Source organism: Dama dama, chromosome 33 (assembly GCF_033118175.1).
Source record: "Dama dama isolate Ldn47 chromosome 33, ASM3311817v1, whole genome shotgun sequence".
In the NCBI taxonomy this organism is placed as follows: Eukaryota; Metazoa; Chordata; class Mammalia; order Artiodactyla; family Cervidae; genus Dama; species Dama dama.
In genome coordinates, this window is record NC_083713.1 from 13,034,634 (window position 1) to 13,061,343 (window position 26,710).

A 26,710-nucleotide genomic window follows, 5' to 3' on the forward strand; every position below is an offset into this window, starting at 1 on the left:
AAGATCGTACTACTAAGCTACCCTGTAGTACTTCACAGTGTATATTTTCCCTCACTGTAATGAGTAACAAGCCCAAGTTTCTCAACGGCAGATGTGTCCCTGATGGTCTCTGACTAGGACACTGACAAGAATTACTGAAATTTTTTAAAAAATTAGATTATTGAGAATGATTCCTGCTACTGAAATGTGAGGCCTTATTTAATCTCAATAATACTATGATGGCAACAACAGAGCTTTAATTTGGCCTTAAATAACTTTTAGCCACCTTATTTCTCTTTTTTATAAATGAATTTCTTGATGGCTGCATTTTGACCTCTGAGTAGAAGGCTAATGTGTACCTTGGGAAGCAGTTAAAAAGGTAAATAAGCTTCACATGCTGACTTCTGTCATAGAAAAGAATTATCTAAAATATAGAAGTACTTGTCGGAGAGTAGCTGTTTTTCTTTTCCCAATTTGTAGACTATTGGTGGATCCCCACTGACCCATGCCTACAATGTTCATGCTCTAATGTCATTCTTTTTCATTTTGACTCTGGGCTTAGCCATGGATTTTGCTTTGCCCAATGGAACATTAGCAAATGTTCTATATTGAATTGTGTACTCCACGAAATGCAAAGCTTGAAGTACTAAACCCCAATGGGATTGTACATGGAGAGAGAGCCTTTAAGGAGATAACTGAAGTTAAATGAGCTTATAAGTATAGGGCTTAAGCTCAATAGACTAGGTGTCAATGGAAGAAAAGGCAGAGGCACCAGAGATGTGTGTGCAGAGAAAATGCCATGTAAGGACACAGTGAGAAGTCAGCCTTCTGTAAATCAAGGAGAGAGGGCTTATGAGAAACCCACCTCGAGGTTAGACATAAAAGACTTCTAGAACCATGAGAAAATAATTTTTTTGAAGCCATGTTCTAGGGCATCTTGTCATACAACTCTAGCCAGTTACTGCAACTGATAAGACGTAAGCTGTGTGCATGCACGCTTGTATATTGGAACCTCCTTGAGAAACTAAAACCACTAGGCTGTGGAGAAGTTCAAGTCTGGCAGACCGCAGGTGGAATAGAACTGAGAAACTCAGCTCACATTCAGAACTGGGGCCACAGACAGAAGGCCCCAGTCAAACCATCCCTCCCATCTTCCAGTCACTTGATCCACCCCAGCTGAGGTCCCAGATATCATGGAGCAGATATTTTTACCCTGCCCAAATTGTTGATGCACAAAATCAGTAACAAAAAAAAAAAAAAAATTATTTTAACCTCCTAAATTTTGAGATGGTTTGTTACATAGCAGTTGATAAATAAAACAGAAGTTGGTACTGGAACTGAGATGCTACCATAAGAAAAGACATAAAGCATGTAACATTATCTTGGTGACTGGGCACTGGGTGTGATGTTTTGTAGTATTTTTCTCCAGAGAAAAAGAACCAATAGGTTCTTTTGTATACATATTTGTATATACATATATATCTTTTGTATATGTACACACACATACTCTACACATAATATGTTAAAAACAGATTTCAAGGAATTGTGCACTCTCCCGTGGGCAATTTGAAGAGATAATTGGATGGATAGGGAAGATAAAAGATAGCTCTGGGTAGTCATGATATTTTTCTGATATAAGGAACACAGAAGGAACTATCAAACTTCATGCCCTAAAAATATTAGGTAATTTCAGTTACAAAATAAGTGAACACTAAGGATGTAATATAGGACATGGTGACTACAGTTAACAATACTGCTTTGCATTTTTGAAAGTTACTAAAACAGTAGATCTTAAAAGTTTTCAGCAAAACAAAAAAAGTTATAACTATGTGTGGTGATAGATGTTAATTAAACATTAGGGTGATCTCAAAATATTTAAAATTATTAAGTTGTGTATCTGAAACTAATATAATGCTGTATGTCAATTATGTCTCAATTTTTTAAAATTTGATAAGATAAAAAATGTTAAGTAATTCAACAAATACATATGAAGTGTCTGTAATGTAACAGGAGCTATGTTTTATGCATAACAGCCCATTTGTCTGTCATCCCATAAGTCCAATGTATAGTGTTTTTATTTGTCCTTTCTCCTCCAGTAGAGAGTGATAGCCTACATGTTGTCTATGTTTATTTAATTACAATCATTGACTAGTTTGTGTTCAGGATCTGGGAATAGACTTCTACCAACTTCAATGATGAGAAACCATTGAAATAATATCAGTCTATACATGTCACCAAATATATGCTAGTTGCTGAAAATATTATAGTTTACTACTTAAGTCTCTTCAATCTCATTCATATGGACATACCACTGGCTGAACATATTTAGTATAAAAGTTTAAAGATGCAAGAAACCATATATTATCTAGTTAAATGTCTTCAGAACACATACAGGAAATTGAAGGTGGTATCAATGGCAGTTGCCAAATATTCATAGAGAAGAGACTCAGGGAATGAGATTAGGAGACTAATTTCAATGCTGAATTTGCATATCATTTTACAAAAGATAAGGAAATGTCAATTTTCTTTATTGATTAAGTAGCCTCTGCATATACATGTCTATGTTCATGGATGGGGTAAAAGGAGTAGTAACAATGAAAATTAGGTAGACATTAAAATTCCAAAGAAAGGCACTGCCAAAGAGTGTTCAAACTACCACACAATTACATTAATTTCACATACTAGCAAAGTAATACTCAAAATTCTCCAAGCTAGGGTTCAAGAGTACACGAACCAAGAACTTCCGGATGTTCAGGCTGAGTTTAGAAAAGGTAGAAGAATCAGAAATTAAATTGCCAACACCCACTGGATCACAGAAAAAGTAAGAGAATTCCAGAAAAACATCTACTTCTGCTTTATTGACCATACTAAATTTTTTGACTATATGGATCACAAAAAAAATTATGGAAAATTCTTAAAGAGATAGGAACACCAGACCACCTTACCTGCCTTCTCAGAAACCTGTATACAGGTCAAGAAGCAACAGTTAGAACCAGATATGGAACCACAGACTGGTTCCAAATTGGGAAAGGAGTACATCAAGGGCTGTATACTGTCACCTTGCTTATTTAATTTATATGCAGAGTACATCATGTGAAATGCCGGGCTGGATGAAGCACAAGCTGGAATCAAGATTGCCGGGAGAAATGTCAATAAACTCACAGATGCAGATGACACCACCCTTATGGCAGAAGACACCACCCTTGTGATAGAAAGCAAAGAGGAACTAAAGAGCCTCTTGATGAAGGTGAAAGAGGAGAGTGAAAAATCTGGCGTAAAACTCAACATTCAAAAAACAAAGATCATGGCATCCAGTCCCATCATATGGCAAATAGATGGAGAAACAATGGAAACAGTGACAGACTTTATTTTTGGGGGTCCAAAATCATTGCAGATGGTGACTGCAACCATGAAATTAAAAGATGCTTGCTCCTTGGAAGAAAAGCTATGACAAACCTAGACAGCATATTAAAAAGCAGAGACTTTACTTTGCCAACAAATGTTTATATTAGTCAAAGCTATGGTAGTCATGTGCGGATGTGAGAGTTGGACCATTAAGGAGGCTGAGCATCAAAGAATTGATGCTTTTGAACTGTGGTGTTGGAGAAGACCCTTGAGAATCCCTTGGACTGCAAGGAGATCAAACTATCCTCTTAAAGGAAATCAATCCTGAATATTCTTTGGAAGGACTGATGCTGAAGCTGAAGCTCCAATACTTTTGCCACCTGATGTGAAAAGCCATCTGATTAGGAAAGACCCTGATGCTGAGAAAGATTGAAGGCAGGAAGAGAAAGGGATGACAGAGGATGAGATGGTTGGATGGCATCACCGACTCGATAGACATGAGTTTGAGCAAGTTCCGGGAGATGGTGAAGGACAGGGAAGCCTGGCTTGCTGCAGTCCACGGGTTCGCAAAGAGTCGAACACAACTGAACGACTGAACAGCAACAACCACTTTAAATTTCTATTTAGTGGCTTCTTTCATTTTGGCTTGATTTTGGAAACAACTTCAGAATTTCATTTTCATTGCAACAGGCTTTTAAGTATCAGAAAACCATATTAGTATCTTTACTAAAGACAATTGAAGCAAAATACCTTTCTAAACATTAACAAATTTAAAATCTGGTTAAACTATAGACAATGAGGAAAAGCTACAAATGTTGCAAATCTATGAAGACTAGCCATTGGTTGGTGATAAAAAGCTGATTTAGTTAGATGAACCTCTTAGAATATCTTTCAGGTACATATAAAACAAGGAATTTTAATCTATGCAAGTCTAAAGCCAAAAGGAAATACTCCCCCACACCCAGCGTTATGCTATTACTGAATGGATAATAGATTTCAAGAATATAGCACTGAGTAATGATGGGATAGTTCACAGAGGAACCAAAATACTGCTGGCACTGACTGAATGGCTTTTACTGGCTCTGAGTGACCTTTGAAAGGTGATTCCTGCCACCAGAGTGAGCACAACAGAGGATAGCTAAAACAAAGATAGAAGAGCTGACACTTTTAAATGGACCAGAGAGAGTTTCATGGAAAATTTGAGTACTCTAAAGTTGTGCTCTTTTAAACAATGTAGGCTGTTTCTAAACCAAATAGAGGGAATGAATTAAAATGATTTCCAGGATAACATAATCACCCCTGCCCCCTGCAAACAGTTATTGAGGATGAGAATTTAAACTGAATCTGAGTACCAACATTGACCATATTCACTCAAATACTAATTAAAATCCCTTACTTCACTAAAGCATAACCTTCATGCTACAAATAAAACCAGGAAAGCAAAAGAGCCTAAAGCACTCTGTTAAAGCAAATATACTTCAACAATAAGCACCTCAAATGTGCTGTGGAACTATGCACTGAAATAAGTTAAAATGCAAGTAAATGAAACCTAATCATAAAATTAAGGTCTTCATTGTAGACTACAATAATAAGAGATAAAGCCATTAGTTGAAAATCTGTAGAAGCTAACTCTGACCAAAGGAAATCTAATTATGAGTGTAGGTCTCTATCAGTCAGGAGTTAATCTGCTAAAAAAAAATTTATAATTACTTTTTCCCAAGGACCAAAGAAAAAAAAAATAATAAATCTGTCTGTCCTGTGTTGATATTCCTTCATTCAAGGTACATTAAGTTACTTCTTATCTGGTATTTCACTTTCACCTCATACACTCAAAGTGGCCTGTTAAGATTCCACTTCTGAGTGACCTAGGAAAGAAAGCTGTTTGTCAGCTATAATAGGAAAGACTACTACTAAATAAGTGCACTATAAATGCAATATGTACTTAATATTTATAGGCATATAAACTGTCATAGTACAATAAGAAGCAATTCTGTGAGAGGGAAGGGCTCAGGGAAAAAAAATCATGTTAAGAGATTTTATCAAGCTTTTATGTCATATAAGCAGAACTGTAAAGTATCTAACTTAAATATAATTTTAAATTTTATAAAATTCATAATTACTGCAGATGTGAAAATCACAGGTATTCTTGGGAAGGAAGTTAAAATTCCTCCTGATTACTTGGCTAGGATTAGTTAACCTCAAAGGAAAAATTCATCATTTATGCCTTGAACTGTCTTCTTCCAAAGTAAGCAGTGATTGCCCTAGGAGAAGATAGAGATGATTGTTTAGGAAGAAGGCACAGAACCAAAATCACTCCCATCTCTCAACACTAAAATCCTCAACTTCTTCTGAGGACAGCTAGTGAAAGGCAATATGACATTTGAGGGGGGAAATGACTCCTTCCAGTAGCCACAATTACTTAATCCTTTACTATATAATCAGAACAAAGTATTCAAAGTTCTTTTTAATCCTCATCCTAGGTGACCTTACATTCCCCAATTTACATATGGGAAGTTGGAAGCCTGAGAAATAAAATGAGTGGTCTAGATTCACATTATTATTAGCTGAAGAGTGGTGTCATTCACCACTCTGGAAGAGGGCATGACAATCCCCTGCAGTATTCTTGCCTGGAGAATCTCATGGACAGAGGAGCCTGGCAGGCTACAGTCCATGGGGTCACAGGACAGAACTGAAGTGACTTAGCACGCACGCAGAACACCACTAGTAAAGAACTCAAATCAACATGATGCTAAAACAGCCAGCACAGAAATTCTGAACTGGGGGAAGAGATCATGCCTCAGAAATACCAGAGGATGAAGACAAAGTTCTCAGGCCAGAAGCTTATTAGTATAATGCAAAACACAGCTTCTTTTTTGTAAAAATAGTATGTCTTGATAATTTACTTGTCAACTGGACAAATTATGTCTTGACAAATTTCTTCAAGTTTCCATTCACTTATGAAGCAAATATTTACTGAGATGAAGTGTATTAGATGTCATCCTGATGTAATACAATGGTGAAAAGACATACAACAGCCCATTTCTGAATATTACTGTTTAAGGAAAGTCATAAGAACAACCCAAGATTAAAAAGAGGAAATTAGTCTTGATGAAAAAAGCAGAAAAGAATTTGTGATATTTTATCCAACACAATTTATTTTGATATATTCTTACTTCTTTGAAAGTTTTCCTTAAGTAATTTCTAGAAAGAATTTAATTTTGTCAATAATAGTTGCACAAAATTGATTCTAGACTTTTTGACTACACTATAAAGAAGCTAATACATTTGATCAATGCCTTTTACTAACCTATGAAAATTAAGCAGGCCAAAACACAAAAAGGCAAATTTTTCTGTGACAAAGAATATTCTTTGGGGATTATTTATGATCACAGGGTAATTGTTAAGAAAATTATCCAAAATGGCTATTAAGCCGATAGAATATCTGCATATAATTTCAATATTATATCAGGGCATTAATGAACAGGATCACCCAAGAAAAATTTAATTCCCTGGAATAGGTATCTCTTTTTCCTTTATTTACTATCAGTAGGGCTTCCCTGGTAACTCAGATAGTAAAGAATCTGCCTGCAATGCAGACCTGGATTAGATCCCTGGTTGGGAAGATCCCCTGGAGGAGGGCATGGCAACCCACTCCAGTATTCTTGTCTGGAGAATCCCCATGGACAGAGGAGCCTGGTGGGCTACAGTCCACGGGGTCACAGAGAGTTGGACGTGACTGAACAACTGAGACTGTGATTGAACTCACTGAACACTGAACCAGCTGAGATGGACTATGACTGAACTCAGGCTGAGAATCAGTGAGCTACCCGTTCACTTGCAGTTTTCTCCACTGGAAATGAAAATGCAGTTTTTTTTCCTGACTACCTTCTTCTCTATCCAGAAGAAAGGCAATCTTAAAGGCTGTAATTTTATTGCCCTGTAGGATTTATTCCTAAAATTTCCAGTTTTATTCCTAAATTGGTACATTTATTTCAGAACATCTTTCTTATCAGACTTCATCAATCTCTGTTCTTCAAATGCTCCTTGAACTAACTTTATCTTCTTGATGACTCCCTCATTAATGACTTAAATAGATATATGGCATTTGCTCAGTTGATATTTGTAAGAAAGTGCTATTTCTAACTTTAAAAATTATACTTTTGACAGTACAATTGTAAAAATGGAGGTGCAAAAATGTAGTGTCAAGACTTACTGATGGATTGGATTTGAGGACTGAGGGAAAGAGAAAGATGAAATATAACTTTCAAATTTTCTCAGACTGAAACAATCATCTGTGAAAATAGCATCATAAAACGTAAAAGTCTCCCAGGGTAAATTCTAAGGCTGTGGGTGAATTAATCTCACCTCTTTTAGATCAAAAGCAAAGAGTCTCTGCCTTTGTCTCAAATATCATTCAGCAAGTACTGTAGGCTCATTTAAAACATTATTTTAACATTTTTTTGAAAGAATAGCCCTGGGAAAATTATCTTTTTGAAGTGAAAAAGTTGGATAAAATCCATAATCACAAAAATCACTACACTTCTCAAATTTTGCCTAAAAAAGAGAAAGAGCAAACTAATGTCTGTTTTTAAATTATGTAGAGCATTATGTTAAGATTTTTATAGTCCACAAATCTAATAAGTAAAGGTCACTAAAACTAGAGATTATAATGTTGAATAGCTTATTCATATATGTTTATTCCAATTCCTATATCTTTATTTCTATCACTCTTCAGAAGTCACTTCTAATTTTCTAAGGGAAAAAATTATTTAGATTAATAATAAAGCTTCAGATGCACTTTATTTTCTCAAAATAGAAGATAACTATTTCCCTGATTATTTTTACTTAAAATTCCAATTATTGCAAGTAATAAATGTGAATTGTATAATTAACATACACAACTACAAAGAAAAAAATTATAAAGTTGCTCGTATTCATAAAACTAAGATAACCACAGTTAATGATCTGCTTTGTGCTCCAAACATGCTTTGTCCTGCCTGGATGTAAGGACACCCTTTTTATTAAAATGTGTCTATATGCTTTAGATTTCACTATATAAAAAACCACCCAGAAACTCAGTAGCATTACGCAATGAACATTTATTTCTTGTGTATCTCAGTTCAGAGCCTCAAGTCTGGACAGCTCTTCTGACCTCATCTTAGCTTTCACATTCTTCTGGAAGTCAGCTGAAGGTCTTTGGATCTAGGCTGAGTTCAGCTGGAATGATCTACTTTGCCTCATTGCAATAACAGAGATAAAAAAAGTGAACAAACAGAATTATGCAAAGTTGCCTGAAAGGTATAAAATCTTCTAATTTTGGTCACTTCTGGTATTCATTCTCTTGTGAAGTGTGCCATGTACCTGTACTGCTTTTCTCTTGTTAATCTGCTTATTTCAACTTAATTGTTAGACAAAACCAGGGACCCAAAGAGAGTAGAGGAAAATTCTTTCCTCCCCTACAATATACATTACTGCTTTGCCCCCTGATTTATACCAACAACATCACTACCAAAAGGTAAAGTGTAAAAAGGATGAAAAAAGAGTGAACTTCTAAATATTTATTTCATTTAAACTACTTATAACTAGATACTCTGCATCTTGTCATTTACTTTAATCTTTGGGTATTTGATAGAATTAACTGAAATCTTAATAATTACCTTAAATGTAAATGGGTTGAATGCCCCAACCAAAAGACAAAGATTGGCTGAATGGATACAAAAACAAGACCCCTATATATGCTGTCTACAAGAGACCCACCTCAAAACAAGAGACACATACAGACTAAAAGTGAAGGGCTGGAAAAAAATATTTCACGCAAACGGAGACCAAAAGAAAGCAGGAGTCGCAATACTCATATCAGATAAAATAGACTTTCAAATAAAGGATGTGAAAAGAGACAAAGAAGGACACTACATAATGATCAAAGGATTAATGCAAGAAGAAGATATAACAATTATAAATATATATGCACCCAACATAGGAGCACCACAATATGTACGGCAAACGCTAACAAGTATGAAAGAGGAAATTAATACTAACACAATAATAGTGGGAGACTTTAATACCCCACTCACAACTATGGATAGATCAACTAAACAGAAAATTAACAAGGAAACACAAACCTTGAATGACACAATGGACCAGCTAGACCTGATTGATATCTATAGGACATTTCACCCCAAAACAATCAACTTCACCTTTTTCTCAAGTGCACACGGAACCTTCTCCAGAATAGATCACATCCTGGGCCATAAATCTGGTCTTGGAAAATTCAAAAAAATTGAAATCATTCCAGTCATCTTTTCTGACCACAGTGCAGTAAGATTAGATCTCAATTACAGGAAAAAAATTGTTAAAAATATCTGTGAAATTTAACGTTTTCTAATATGCTTATTATTACACTGTATTTCTTCATTTGCCTGTTGGACCAGTAAGCACGAGCTAGGTTAGGTCAGGAGTCAGAAAACATTCAGCTAATTTTTAGTTGAAAATGCATTCTATTTTCTCATGGCCATCTTTTTAATTTTTTAAATTTTATTCCCATGATACAGTTTACATATTTTTCTGTATTCATTTACTTTACTTTCTAAATTTTTGCTTGCTACTTGCCTAAGCAAAAAGTCATTAATCAAACCCCTTTCGTGCTTATAAAAGAAACAGAATATATTTGTCATTTCTTATATTTCATATATTAAAACCCCACATATTTGCCCTTCAGAGCTCCACTTTCATTATCATTAAATAGCTATTAATGTTCACCAGTGCATCATATGAGATTTCTTTCCTATAGCCTCACTATGTGGTAGAAATGAAAAATGAAGGAATGTGAAGGAAGTTTTAAGGCAAATGAAGTAGAAATGCAAGAAGGAGGTAAAATATAAAGGGAAAACCAAGTGAAATCAGTTATATATATTATTAATATAAAAATATGATGAAAATTTGTTCAGTTAAATGTTACAAGATGAAGAAATTAAGAAAAAAGAGAAGTGATAGAATAAATTAGTTAAGAGCCTACTCCTCAGAGGGAGGCGCCAAGATGGCGGAGGAGTAGGACGGGGAGACCACTTTCTCTCCTACAAATTCATCAAAAGAATAACTGAACGCAGAGCAAACTTCGCAAAACAACTTCTGATCGCTAGCTGAGGTCATCAGGCGCCCAGAAAAGCAGCCCATTGTCTTCGAAAGGAGGGCTGCATAGTTGGAGAAGTCCTGAGACTACAGGAAGAATAAAACTGAAATCCAGAGGCAGGAGACTTAAGCTCAAAACCTGAGAACACCAGAAAACTCCTGACTACAAGGAACTTTAAGTAATAAGTGACTGTCCAAAAGCCTCCATACCTACACTGAAACCAACCACCACACAAGAGCCAATAAGTTTTAGAGCAAGACATACCACGCAAATTCTCCAGCAACGCAGGAACATAGCCCTGAACATCAACATACAGGCTGCCCAAGGTCACACCTAACACATAGACCCATCTCAAAACTCATTACTGGGCACTCCATTGCTCTCCAAAGAGTAGAAATCAAGTTCCACGCACCAGAACACTGACGCAAGCTTCCCTAACCAGGAAATCTCGACAAGCCAATCGTCTAACCCTAGCCACTGGGTTAATCCTCCACAACAAAAAGGAACCACAGACCTCCAGAATACAGAAAGCCCACTCCAGACACAGCAATCTAAACAAGATGAAAAGGCAAAGAAATACCCAACAGGTAAAGGAACATGAAAAATGCCCACCAAGTCAAACAAAAGAGGAGGAGATAGGGAATCTACCTGAAAAAGAATTTAGAATAATGATAATAAAAATGATCCAAAATCTTGAAAACAAAATGGAGTTACAGATAAATAGCCTGGAAACAAAGATTGAAAAGATACAAGAAATGTTTAATAAAGACCTAGAAGAAATAAAAAAGAGTCAATTACAAATGAATAATGCAATGAATGAGATCAAAAACACTTTGGAGGGAACCAAGAGTAGAATAACGGAGGCAGAAGATAGGATAAGTGAGGTAGAAGATAAAATGGTGGAAATAAATGAAGCAGAGAGGAAAAAAGAAAAAAGGATCAAAAGAAATGAGGACAACCTCAGGGACCTCTGGGACACTGTGAAACGCCCCAACATTCGAATCATAGGAGTTCCAGAAGAAGAAGACAAAAAGAAAGGCCATGAGAAAATACTCGAGGAGATAATAGCTGAAAACTTCCCTAAAATGGGGAAGGAAATAGCCACCCAAGTCCAAGAAACCCAGAGAGTCCCAAACAGGATAAACCCAAGGCGAAACACCCCAAGACACATATTAATCAAATTAACAAAGATCAAACACAAAGAACAAATATTAAAAGCAGCAAGGGAAAAACAACAAATAACACACAAAGGGATTCCCATAAGGATAACAGCTGATCTATCAATAGAAACCCTCCAGGCCAGAAGGGAATGGCAGGACGTACTGAAAGTAATGAAAGAGAATAACCTACAACCTAGATTACTGTATCCAGCAAGGATCTCATTCAGATATGAAGGAGAATTTAAAAGCTTTACAGATAAGCAAAAGCTGAGAGAATTCAGCACCACCAAACCAGCTCTTCAACAAATGCTAAAGGATCTTCTCTAGACAGGAAATGCAGAAAGGTTGTATAAATGTGAACCCAAAACAACAAAGTAAATGGCAACGGGACCACACCTATCAATAATTACCCTAAATGTAAATGGGTTGAATGCCCCAACCAAAAGACAAAGATTGGCTGAATGGATACAAAAACAAGACCCCTATATATGCTGTCTACAAGAGACCCACCTCAAAACAAGAGACACATACAGACTAAAAGTGAAGGGCTGGAAAAAAGTATTTCATGCAAACGGAGACCAAAAGAAAGCTGGAGTCGCAATACTCATATCAGATAAAATAGACTTTCAAATAAAGGAAGTGAAAAGAGACAAAGAAGGACACTACATAATGATCAAAGGATCAATCAAAAAAGAAGATATAACAATTATAAATATATATGCACCCAACATAGGAGCACCGCAATATGTACGGCAAACGCTAACAAGTATGAAAGAGGAAATTAATAGTAACACAATAATAGTGGGAGACTTTAATACCCCACTCACAACTATGGATAGATCAACTAAACAGAAAATTAACAAGGAAACACAAACCTTAAATGACACAATGGACCAGCTAGACCTAATTGATATCTATAGGACATTTCACCCCAAAACAATCAACTTCACCTTTTTCTCAAGTGCACACGGAACATTCTCCAGAATAGATCACATCCTGGGCCATAAATCTGGTCTTGGAAAATTCAAAAAAATTGAAATCATTCCAGTCATCTTTTCTGACCACAGTGCAGTAAGATTAGATCTCAATTACAGGGAAAAAATTGTTAAAACTTCAAACATATGGAGGCTAAATAACACGCTTCTGAATAACCAACAAATCATAGAAGAAATCAAAAAAGAAATCAAAATATGTATAGAAATGAATGAAAATGAAAACACAACAACCCAAAACCTATGGGACACTGTAAAAGCAGTGCTAAGGGGAAGGTTCATAGCATTACAGGCTTACATCAAGAAACAGGAAAAAAACCAATTAAATAACCTAACTCTACACCTAAAGCAATTAGAGAAGGAAGAAATGAAGAACCCCAGAGTTAGCAGAAGGAAAGAAATCTTAAAAATCAGGGCAGAAATAAATGCAAAAGAAACTAAAGAGACCATAGCAAAAATCAACAAAGCTAAAAGCTGGTTTTTTGAAAAAATAAACAAAATTGACAAACCATTAGCAAGACTCATTAAGAAACAAAGAGAGAAAAACCAAATTAACAAAATTAGAAATGAAAATGGAGAGATCACAACAGACAACACTGAAATACAAAGGATCATAAGAGACTACTACCAGCAGCTCTATGCCAATAAAATGGACAACTTGGATGAAATGGACAAATTCTTAGAAAAGTATAACTTTCCAAAACTGAACCAGGAAGAAATAGAAGATCTTAACAGACCCATCACAAGCAAGGAAATCGAAACTGTCATCAAAAATCTTCCAGCAAACAAAAGCCCAGGACCAGATGGCTTCACAGCTGAATTCTACCACAAATTTAGAGAAGAGCTAACACCTATCTTACTCAAACTCTTCCAGAAAATTGCAGAAGAAGGTAAGCTTCCAAACTCATTCTATGAGGCCACCATCACCCTAATTCCAAAACCAGACAAAGATACCACAAAAAAAGAAAACTACAGGCCAATATCACTGATGAACATAGATGCAAAAATCCTTAACAAAATTCTAGCAAACAGAATCCAACAACATATTAAAAAAATCATACACCATGACCAAGTGGGCTTTATCCCAGGAATGCAAGGATTCTTTAATATCCACAAATCAATCAATGTAATATACCACATTAACAAATTGAAAGATAAAAACCATATGATTATCTCAATAGATGCAGAGAAAGCCTTTGACAAAATTCAACACTCATTTATGATTAAAACTCTCCAAAAAGCAGGAATAGAAGGAACATACCTCAACATAATAAAAGCTATATATGACAAACCCACAGCAAGCATCACCCTCAATGGTGAAAAATTGAAGGCATTTCCCCTGAAATCAGGAACAAGACAAGGGTGCCCACTCTCACCACTACTATTCAACATAGTGTTGGAAGTTTTGGCCACAGCAATCAGAGCAGAAAAAGAAGTAAAAGGAATCCAGATAGGAAAAGAAGAAGTAAAACTCTCACTGTTTGCAGATGACATGATCCTCTACATAGAAAACCCTAAAGACTCTACCAGAAAATTACTAGAGCTAATCAATGAATATAGTAAAGTTGCAGGATATAAAATTAACACACAGAAATCCCTGGCATTCCTATATACTAACAATGAAAAAACAGACAGAGAAATTAAGGAAACAATACCATTCACCATTGCAACAAAAAGAATAAAATACTTAGGAGTATATCTACCTAAAGAAACAAAGGACCTATACATAGAAAACTATAAAACACTGATGAAAGAAATCAAAGAGGACACAAACAGATGGAGAAACATACCGTGTTCATGGATTGGAAGACTTAATATTGTCAAAATGGCTATTCTACCCAAAGCAGTCTATAGATTCAATGCAATCCCTATCAAGCTACCAACGGTATTTTTCACAGAACTAGACCAAAGAATTTCACAATTTGTATGGAAATACAAAAAACCTCGAATAGCCAAAGTAATCTTGAGAAAGAAGAATGGAACTGGAGGAATCAACCTGCCTGACTTCAGACTCTACTACAAAGCCACAGTCATCAAGACAGTATGGTACTGGCACAAAGACAGAAATATAGATCAATGGAACAGAATAGAAAGCCCAGAGATAAATCCACGAACCTATGGACACCTTATTTTTCACAAAGGAGGCAAGGATATACAATGGAAAAAAGACAACCTCTTTAACAAGTGGTGCTGGGAAAACTGGTCAACCACTTGTAAAAGAATGAAACTAGAACACTTTCTAACACCACACACAAAAATAAACTCAAAATGGATTAAAGATCTAAATGTAAGACCAGAAACTATAAAACTCCTAGAGGAGAACATAGGCAAAACTCTCTCCGACATAAATCAAAGCAAGATCCTCTATGACCCACCTCCCAGAATATTGGAAATAAAAGCAAAAATAAACAAATGGGACCTAATGAAACTTAAAAGCTTTTGCACTACAAAGGAAACTATAAGTAAGGTGAAAAGACAGCCCTCAGATTGGGAGAAAATAATAGCAAATGAAGAAACAGACAAAGGATTAATCTCAAAAATATACAAGCAACTCCTGAAGCTCAATTCCAGAAAAATAAATGACCCAATCAAAAAATGGGCCAAAGAACTAAACAGACATTTCTCCAAAGAAGACATACAGATGGCTAACAAACACATGAAAAGATGCTCAACATCACTCATTATTAGAGAAATGCAAATCAAAACCACAATGAGGTACCATTACACGCCAGTCAGGATGGCTGCTATCCAAAAGTCTACAAGCAATAAATGCTGGAGAGGGTGTGGAGAAAAGGGAACCCTCTTACACTGTTGGTGGGAATGCAAACTAGTACAGCCGCTATGGAAAACAGTGTGGAGATTTCTTAAAAAACTGGAAATAGAACTGCCATATGACCCAGCAATCCCACTTCTGGGCATACACACTGAGGAAACCAGATCTGAAAGAAACACGTGCACCCCAATGTTCATCGCAGCACTGTTTATAATAGCCAGGACATGGAAGCAACCTAGATGCCCATCAGCAGATGAATGGATAAGGAAGCTGTGGTACATATACACCATGGAATATTACTCAGCCATTAAAAAGAATTCATTTGAACCAGTCCTAATGAGATGGATGAAGCTGGAGCCCATTATACAGAGTGAAGTAAGCCAGAAAGATAAAGAACATTACAGCATACTGACACATGTATATGGAATTTAGAAAGGTGATAACGATAACCCTATATGCAGAACAGAAAAAGAGACACAGAAACACAGAACAGACTTTTGAACTTTGTGGGAGAATGTGAGGGTGGGATATTTGAAAAGAACAGCATGTATACTATCTATGGTGAAACAGATCACCAGCCCAAGTGGGATGCACGAGACAAGTGCTCGGGCCTGGTGCACTGGGAAGACCCAGAGGAATCGGGTGGAGAGGGAGGTGGGAGGGGGGATTGGGATTGGGAATACATGTAAATCCATGGCTGATTCATATCAATGTATGACAAAACCCACTGGGAAAAAAAAATAATAATAATAAAAATTAAAAAAGAAAAAAAAAAAAGAGCCTACTCCTCAGAGTTGAAAGTATGATTGGATTCTGATTCTGTTACTTCCAGTGAATGAGCTTGAGCAGTTATTTTATTTCTATATGATTCAGCTTAAAGAGCTTTAAAATAAGGATAGTAATAGAGCAACTGAGGGTTATTGCAAGGATTAAGTGAGAAAATAAATATGACATAAGAGTTCTTGCTAACATAATATATACTTACACTTAAGTATTATTAAATGAACCAGTCATGATAACCTCTCTGGATGAGAAGCTATTTCCAAATAGCTAAAGATAAATATAGAATGTTTAAATGGGAATTAACAGGCTATCCTCCCTGTCCTGCAACATTTTAGGCTCTTGTTTACATTTGGTGTCACAGTAAACTTATGGTTCTTAGCTTTATTTGCTGTGTTATATCTAAACTACACATTTCTGTGGTTTACAACTGATTTATTGTTTATCATAGTGCCTTGTCCCAAAAGGTGCTAAATAAATATTTACTGAGTACTGATAACATTTTTTAACCAGAGTTTTTGAGGGAAATGAAAAGACAGATGTGTCTTTCCAGATTTGGTTTTCTCACCTACACTCATAATTCTACTTGGTGTTAGTTAATATCAATCCCCAAATTCTAGGTGCACAAGCAAAACATGCTGAATGAGTTCTGTTTTAAAACTCAGATTGTGAAGATCAGACTATTATGCTGGGGAAGTTGCTAAGATGTAAAATTGACTGAGAAAACCTGCAACATTACTAATGCAAAGTTATTACCAAGGGATCTGAAATTACAAAACAATACTGTTGAAATCTAAGATACATTCATTAGTTGGTTTATTCTCTCACAACAATAACAATGGTGAATTTCTACTGAAGCCTAAACTCTTTCACCCAAACTTTTCTACAATCAATTCTATATTGTTAAATATTAACTAATTTTGTGGTTCAATGCTTGACTGTGAACCTTAACTGATCATGATCCCTGAACTTTCCTTCATGTTTTAACTGTTAAAGTCTGTTACTGTATGTAAGTACTGAGGTTTAGATCCTGATACATATATCTGAAACTCTTCTAAATCTCCTGAAGTTTTCCTCCCAGAGAGAATTTTGCACCTTTACTTTTATAAATCTATACTTTTCTTTTTTTGGAACAAATCATTAAACCCATGGTTTTAACAATAAAATTAAAATTTAGATCCTTAAAAATCTCCCATAGTGGACTTTCAATTATCTTCTCTGTATTTGATGTTAGAAATGTAGAGTACAATATAAAGTTACTGAGCTAATAAATCTTGAAATGAAATGCATTAAAATAATATCATTTTTCCACAAGGATATATAACCTATGCAAAGTAAAAAAGAATCTAGGTGCAATGTTTCATAAAGCTAATCTGTTTAACTTTGCCTGAAGACATTGTTCAATAATTCTTGGGAAATAAAATGCTTTGAGCATAGGTTAAAGTTCATTTTTATGTTTACGAAGCTGATGCTTCCAAACTTATTTGATTTTGCCAATCAAATACATTTACGTGAAAAATAAAATTAAATCTGCTACAGTGAGTGTTTTTGGATGACATGGATAATGAAATTGAAGCATGTTATGTTTTTATGTTCACGATTGTGATTAAATTTAGATTTTAACTAATGCCTAAGAGCATGAATTTAGGGTTCAAAATGACCATGGAGAGTTAAATGAAAAAATCTGCATCAATAAAATTCAGTAAGGAAGAGTAACTGAATACATACTGTATATACACAGCGTATACTTGGGATGTCTATGTTGAACATAGTCAAACTGAATCTAAATTCAACAGGAAATAAATTTTTATAAAACCAAGATCATTCTTCTGATCTTCTTTATTTAGGACCTAATTATAATCATTATCTCAACTGTGTTGATATCTGCTTGGAGGCCTGTAAGGTTCTGTGAGATACCAAGAATTCCAATAAGAAATTAACATCTAGGAATTTAGTATTTTTCTTATTATCATTCAGCTATTGGACTTTTCAGCAGCTGACAAATAACTTTTTAAAAGAATCTAATTCATGTTAGGTTCAGTGCTATAAATTTTAAGTATATGCTATCATTCTCACAACAATTCTATGCATAATTAATAACCCTGTATTAAAGATAAGAAACATCTTCAGGTCACTTGGCTGACAAGTTGCAGAGCTGTACTATTTCGAAAATCAGTGGTCTTTACCCTTGAACTAAAGATGAACTTCATAAGGAGGGGAAAGGTTTTACACCATTAGTCACATCTGTAGCAGGGAAATCTATTGTTAGTTCCTGGGCAATTCCAAATGTACACAATATCTTGGGCAGTATTTCAGAAATTACCAGAAACCTGCTATTAGAATGGCACTTTTGTGGTTTTATTTTTTTTTAAATGGATAAATAAACAAATTCATAGAAATATAAATATATATTGTTTAACCTGTAGAAAGCACTTGTACTAAACATTCTATAGTATACCTGTATTCTTTCTGAAGGAGTGCTAGCTTTTTAAGGGTTAAAGAGCATTATCAAAAATTTGAATATCATTAACTCAAAGAAATATACTTCATAAGCAACATCATATACATTTACATCTCCTTACTCTCCTCTCTAGATCGTTAAATTCTTAAGGGACCATATCCAAGTCAATGTCTTTTCTTCTCTCCTTTTATCCTATGAGATTTTGTTTCTACCAAAAGAAAGCTGATAATAAAAATTTAAATGCCGAGTGTAAACTAGTTCTCTATAAGTCAAGATTTTTGGAAAGACTTAAAATGACAATAAAAATAATCTACTTTTTTTAAAGAAAAGTACAACATTTCCAGAAACTCAAACTTTTTCCCCATCAGAATCAATGGGGGAAATAACAAAGGCAGAAGTCCTGAATCCACCTTCAGAGATTCAGAAATTGTTGTGGTTGTTTAGTCACTCAGTTGTGTCCGACTCTTTGTGACCCCATGGACTGTAGCCTGCCAGGCTCCTCTGTCCATGGGATTTTCCAGACAAGAATACTGGTGTGGGTTGCCATTTCCTCCTCCACTGAAATAGGTGGTCCTCCATAAACACGTACTTTAGTAAGTTCCCCTGTTGATCCTAATTCACAACAAAAACTGTCTTAAAGTTAAATCTGGAAAGCGATTATCACTTAAACAGTAGCCTTTGCATATATATATATGCATATATAAATATAGTAAACTATATTTAAGAGAGTAAATAGCTTAAAATTTACTTCTAATTTCTTTCATTAATTTAAGATTACTTTTAATACTTTCCTTGATCTCCATCATTTCTCTGAACCCATTATAAAATCCACGTAAAGACTTCCTTTCTTCTTGCCATTTTTTATTTGTATTTGAATTCTATCTTCAGTTGTTTAATTCCTTATAGTAGGTTGTATTATGGTGACCCAAAGATCACATATCCTAATCCCTAGAATTTACAAATGTTTCCTTTTTTGGAAAAAAAAAAAAAGACCTCTGCAGATGTGCTTAAGTTAGGATCTTGAAATGGGAAGATTATCCTGGATTATCCAAGTAGGCCCTACCTATAATAACATGTGGAGACAACCCTGGGAATGCTGGAGCCCAGAAACTGGAAGAGACAAGGAATGGATGCTCCCCAATAGTTGCTGGAAGGAGGATGGCCTTGCCATAACCTTGATATCAGACTCCTGGACTTCAAAATTGTGAGAAAAGAAATTTTTGTTATTTTAAGCCACCCAGTTTTTGGTAATTTGTTAAACCAGACATAGGTAACTTATATCGTCCCCTATTAGGAAAGGAACTTTATCATTTTTTTCTTGCAGTCCTATCACCTGGAACACTGTTGGCTTAGATCAGTGGTTCTAAATCTTGATTTCAGTTCAGAATAACACAAAAATCTTTTAAAAATTACTAATGCCCAGACCAAATATCCCCACTAGAGAAGTTCTGATTTACCTGCTCTGAGATGAGATCTGGGCATTAGTATTTATTTTTTTAACTTTCCAGATTGCGCCTAACCAAAGTTGAGAAACACAGGCATCAAGAATGATTGAATGAATGGAGAGTTATTTAGTAGGGTACACTAGATAAAAGCAATGCTCTGGAATCAGAGAACCAGGGGTCCAGTCCCAGCTCCACAGTGCGCCAACTGTGAGATCTAAACCAAGCTGCCCAATCATCAGTTTCTTCTTCATTTAGGGTTACTATGAAGCTCAAATAAAATAATGCAGAATTTTAAAAAATTACAGTGCCTAATCCATTGTAAATTCTCAATAAATGTTAGATTTCAATGTTAGAAAAAAAATTATTTCACAATCTTTAGTCAAGCAAAACTAAACTTTGAATTTGGGTTAATGAGGAAGACTAAGGATTTTAACCCAAATCAATATTTAATATTACATAAAATAATCTTATACAACCTTTAGTTTGATTGTTTCAATTTACTGAGCTTCCGAAATTCTTAAATATAAGTTTATTGCCAGTAACCCAAAGATTTGCCAAGAAACTTCTTTAAAATGCTACAATTGAATTCCTTCTATTGACTCATCCAATGTGTTCTCTCTTAATGTAATTACATTAGAATTCCCTTGTTTAAGTTAAAATTTGTACGCTTTGCATGGTAGAGAATGAAAAAACATTTTGTATATAGTGGAGCCATGCAAATCTTTCCAAAGTCTTTTACCTTTTTTTTTTTTTTTGCCCCTTTCCCAAATCCCCATCTGTTTTGCTGATATGCCAATATCTGGGGTCTGTTTTTCATAATGTCATTTTGTTTGTGAGGATGTCTGTTTCTGAGAGTTCACGAGCTGGCTGACAGTGAAAAAGTGACCACAAAAAGGCCAGGAAATATCCTGAGAAATAAAGCAAAAGCCAGGAAAACCGCTCACCCTGCTGGTCAGGGTGCAGAGGACTCAGGAGAGCAGGCACAATGGTTATGGCCGTTACTGGGGAGGATCTCCTTGGTGGCTAAAGAAACTTCCAGGAAGGGGCTGCCACTAAGTATTAGAATCACATCACAACCCCTGCCATTCCCTCCAGAATGGTTTAAACAAAGTAACTTTTCCAGTAAACTGGAAAACAGTTTCATTTTGCAAAGAAAGAAAGCAAATAAGAGAAATGGCAAATGACATTAAAAAAAAAAAATCCTCTCTCATAAAATGAAGATGGAAGGAGGGGAAAAGGCAAAAAAAAAAACCCTCCAATACTTCTGTTAAGTATTCGTTAATTTTGCTTCCATATTTAACTAAAGACAGTCTGAAGAATGCCTGGAATAAAAGTAAGTTTGTTTCCCTCTTTGATATTTTTTGCACAGCTGATAATTTTCATTCCCTCAACACTAGTTGGATGAATATGTCAGAAAGGAGGATCTTTTTCTCCTTGGTTTTAAAAAGGGGGCATCAAAATTATAGGCAATTTATCTTTGTTAGAATTTTACATAAAACTTCCAGTGTTACACACGTGGTTCCACTTTAATGGTTTAATGTTCTACGTCATAGATGTTATAAACATAAAAATACCACCCTTAAAGCTTAATGCACATATGAAAATTGTGGATTAAAAACTTATTTTAACAAGAGTAAATCCCCACTTGATGGGGTAATAAAGAGAAAATCTTTAATCTCATTTATTTTCTAATTTTATGCTGGGTAGAAGGCATGCATGCTATACATTTATGTTGGCACTAGATTTAAAGATGAGTAAGGTCATCTGTGATGTAAGACAATTTTCATACTGATAAAAAATAGGAGTTCTTTTCTCTTGGGTAAGACAATAGTGTGCTTTCCATATAGCAGGTGGTGGATAGAGGTTTGAAAAAGTCTCACAAAGTGGTCTGTGCAATTTCCTGTCATAGAACATCACTAGGAAGAATTTACAGACTCTTATTCTTTGTTTTGTTGTTTTGTTTTGTTTTTTTTAACCTCTATTTGATCAGTAAATACTTTAGAAAGAAGAAGTGGGTTCACAGAGTGCCTCAGAAATGTGCAAAGACTCTGGAACAGTCCAACCCAGATAATACGCTGTGACCCATCAGCTTGACAGCCATTGAGAATGGCTTCCACTTAGAGATAGGAAACCAGGAGGAAATATAAAGAATGTGATTCCTCTCCAGCTCTGTTTAATCATTTTCAAGTAGAATAGCTTATAACAACATGACATGTGAAAAGATGGGGGTGGGAGAAGAACCTTTCAAGGAAAATAGAAACCTTACTTTGGAAATATTTAATTCCCTAGTTGGTTCTACATCTATGCAAATACAAGCCCTCATAATTAGCTCTAAACTTTTAAACCTTTTGTGTAAAATTCCATTTACGGCAGAGATGTCACCATGCGCTATATCCCTTTCCCCTCCCTCTGGCTTTAATTCAGGTGATAGACAGGAAAAGGAGAGTTCCAGAATCCCGCCTTTTCCCAGCTAGGCACAGCTTTTTCAGCTTGAGGTTTAACAATTGTAGGAAATGGTGAATGATGGAAACTTTTTCCTAGAAGTGGAGTTTGAAGCCTAGACGAGCCACTCCTATTTGAGCCATAACTACTTACAGGGGCATGAATCGGAGGAAACTGGCCACATTGAGAAGGCCCGACCAGACAAACTTGACCGAGGACTCGATTGTCACTTCCTGAAAGCGGTGGACTAACACACTCCCAGGATGCACCTTCCCCTGACATTTCCTCCGCTTTGCTCACTATTTATCTACTCCCAGGATTCATGAAAGGGACTGTGATCTGCAATTTTTTAAAGAATACATATAAAAAGCAGCCACTAATAATAATTCTCTGAAGCAACAGACTGCGTATGCACACAACTTTTCCTAGGGTTAGCATTTATTACATGAGGACAAGCTGCAAAGGAAACAGCTTAAATATGGCCTTAAACTGCACCCCTTCCTCCCAGAAAACGAGCTGCTGAGAGACTAAAAGAGAAAAGAGACTGAATATCTGCAGTTTGACTATCCCATTTCTCTTAAATGGAATTTTCAGTCACTGTTCAAATAAGAGAAAATTATTCAGGCATTGTCAGGACTTTCATGTCCCTGGAAAGTAAAAGTAAACTGCATCAGCTGTCCTTTTTAAGCTTTTTGTCTTACAAATAAGATTATATATGAGAAATGATTTGAATTCAAGATGACTTGAAAATTAAGTCATTTTTGTGGTTGTCATTATACTAAGCAAGGATGTCATTTACAGGATGAAAGTGGGGAGAGTTTAAATTGAATTTTGCTTTAATACCATGATAATAAATTACTATTGTCATATTTTATAATTAAGAAATAAGTTAATATATATATTTTGTAAGGTATCTTAAAGTTAAGTGAGTTTTTCTTCAGAACATGTGTTGGGAAGTGGGAAGAGTAAATGGACATTAATTAACAGAAAAAGGCTATTTATTATTCAAGATTCAGTATTAATAATTAACAGAAGGTTAAGGAGGTAGCAGACTAAATTCAAGTAAGGAACTTTCAGTTAAACAATGATGATGAGGATACAAGGCATTTCCTGAGGATTTATCTTTGATTAGGAGAAGTTGTTGAAAGAACTTGGCCTTTAATTCTAGCCAGTACCTAATCCCCAGGAAGTATCCTTAACTTTACTGCTATTTTAAGATAACACTAGACACTTTCAGACAGAAAATGATTTGTTAAGTCTGGTGTAACCCAAAGATATTCAGATCTCTTTAATCATTTCTCAGCATTACACAGCATTTCATGTGTAGCTTACCTGTAATATTACTATATATAGTCTAAGATTTATAATATAATAGCTAAGAGTAGGACTTTAGTCAAATAAAATACCTTTGAATCTTGGTCCCAAAGGCTCTATGTGACTTTAAACAGGTTACTTAACTTCTCAAATTAACTATTACACAAACTGTAGCATAGGTATAATATGATCAAATTAAATGAGAAATAATATTACACAGAGTGGTTAGTACAGACCAACATTACTGATGAATTTAGATGCAAAAAAATTCAACAAAATTTAGCAGACTGAATTCAACAATTCATTAAAAGGTACAAACACCATGATCAAGTGGGATATGTCTCAGGGACGCAAGAATGATTTAATATCTTAAAATCATTCCGTGTGATACACAACATTATCAAATTGAAAAATAAAAATCGTAATAATCTCCATGGGTGTAGAAGAAACTTTTGACCAAACTGGACATCCATTTATAATAAAAATCTCTCAACAAAATAAGTTTAGAGGGGACATACCTCAAAATAATAAAGGCCATGTATGACAACCTGCAGCCAATACCATACTCAGTGATGAAAAGCTGAAAGCATTTCTTCTAAGATCAGGAACAAGAAAAATGTGTCCACTCTCACCACTTTTATTCTACATAGTACAGGCAGTTCTAACTATAGCAATTAGACAAAAAAGGAAAGAAAAGAAATATAAATGTCAAAGGCAGGAATAAAATTGTCACTGTTTGCATGACACTATATCAATGCACTATATCAATTTTTATATATAAAAATTGTAAAAATGCCAGCAAAAACTACTAGAATAAATGATTCAATAAAGTTGCAGGATATAAAATTAATATACTGAAAACTGTTAAATTATTTATACACTAATAACAAACTAAAAGAGAAATTAGGAAAACATCCCATTTACAATTATATCCAAAAATAATAAAATATCTCAAAAAAAAAATCTAACCAAGGGAATAAAAGACTAGTACTCTGAAAACTCTGAAGTCAGTGATAAAAGAAACTGAAAATGATGCATACAGATGTAAATATATACCATGCCCATGGATTGGAAGAATGAATATTGTTAAAATAACCATATAATCCATGACAATCTAAAGATTTAATGCAATCCCTATCAATTTTATTCACAAAAATAGAATAAATAATTCTAAATTTTGTATGGAAACATGAAAGCCCCCAAAGAGCCAATGCAATCTTGGGAAAGAACAATAAAGTTGGAGGTATCACTCTCCTTTTTTTCAAGCTATACAACAAAGCTAGAGTAATCAGAACATTATGATATTGGCGCAAAGACACACAAAGCAATGGAACAGATTAGAGAGCCCAGATTAAGCCCACTTACATGATCAACTAATCTACAACAAAAAAGGCAGGAATGTATTGTGAGTAAAAGATACATCTTTAATAAATGGTGCTGGGAAAACTGGACAGCTCCATGCCAATGAATGAAACTGGACTACTTTCTCATAACATATACAAAAATAAATTCAAAATGGATTAAAAATGTAAGAGTAAGACCAGAAACCATAAAGCTAGAAGAAGACCTAGGCAGTACATTCGTTAACATCAATCTTAGCAATGTATTTTTTTGGATATGTCTCTTCAGGCAAGAAAAATAAAAACAAAACATATGGAACTATATCAAGCTAAAAAGCTTTGGCACAGCAAAGGAAACCATCAACAAAATGAAAAGGCAGCCCAATAAAACAGAAGAAATTTTTAAATTATATATCTGGTAAGGGGTTCATATCCTAAATATACAAAGAGCTCAAGTAACTCAACATCAAACAAGGAAAAACAAAATAACAACCAATTAAAAAATGGGCAGAGGAGCTGAATAGAAATGTTTCCAAAGGAGACATAACAGATGGCCAACAGACACATGAAAATATGCTTAATATCACTAATAATCAGGAAAATGAAAATTAAAACCACAAAGATACATCACCTCACCCCTGTCAGAATGGCCATCATCAAGAAGACAAGAAGTAATTGTTGGCAAGGATGTGGAGAAAAGGGAAGCCTTGTGCACTGTTAGTAAAATTGTAATTTTGTGCAGCCAGTATGGAAAACAGTATGGAGGCTCATCAAAAAATTAAAAATAGAAATGCTATGTGATCCAGCAACTTTACTTCTAAGCATTTATGCATATAAAACAAAAACAGTAATTCAAAAAGATATATGTACCTCAATGCTCATTACAACCTTATTTACGATAGCCAAGATATGGAAGCAAACTAAGTCTATATCAATAAATAGATAAGAAGGATGTGGTATATATACATACATACACACACAAATGGAATATTCCTTATTAAAAATGATGCCCAGTTTTTGACACCATACAAATTCTTATGCTTAAGTTTCCTTGTTTCTAATGTTCAATGTGTAGTTTTTCTGTGAATTGGCATGATTTATCTTCTATATAATTAAGAAAAGGGAAAGGCATAAAAGACAGCAAGGAGAGACAAGAAGGTCTTCTTCAATGAACAGTGTATAAAACTAGAAGAAAACAACAGAAGGGGAAAGACTAGACATCCCATCAGGAAAATTGGAGATATCAAGGGCACATTTTGCCCAAAGATGGGCACAATAAAGGACAGAAATTGTAGAGACCTACTAGATGCTGAAGAGGTTAAGAAGAGATGGAAGGAGTACACAGAAGAACTGCATAGAAAAGATCTAACTGAACCAGATTACTGTGACTGTGTGGTCAGCCACCCAGAGGCACACATTCTGGAGAGTGAAGCCAAGTGGGCCTTAGGAAGCACTGCTGTTAATAAAGCTAGTGGATGTGACGCAATTCCAGTAGAACTATTCAAAACCCTAAAGGATGATGACATCAAGGTGTTGCATTCAATATGTCA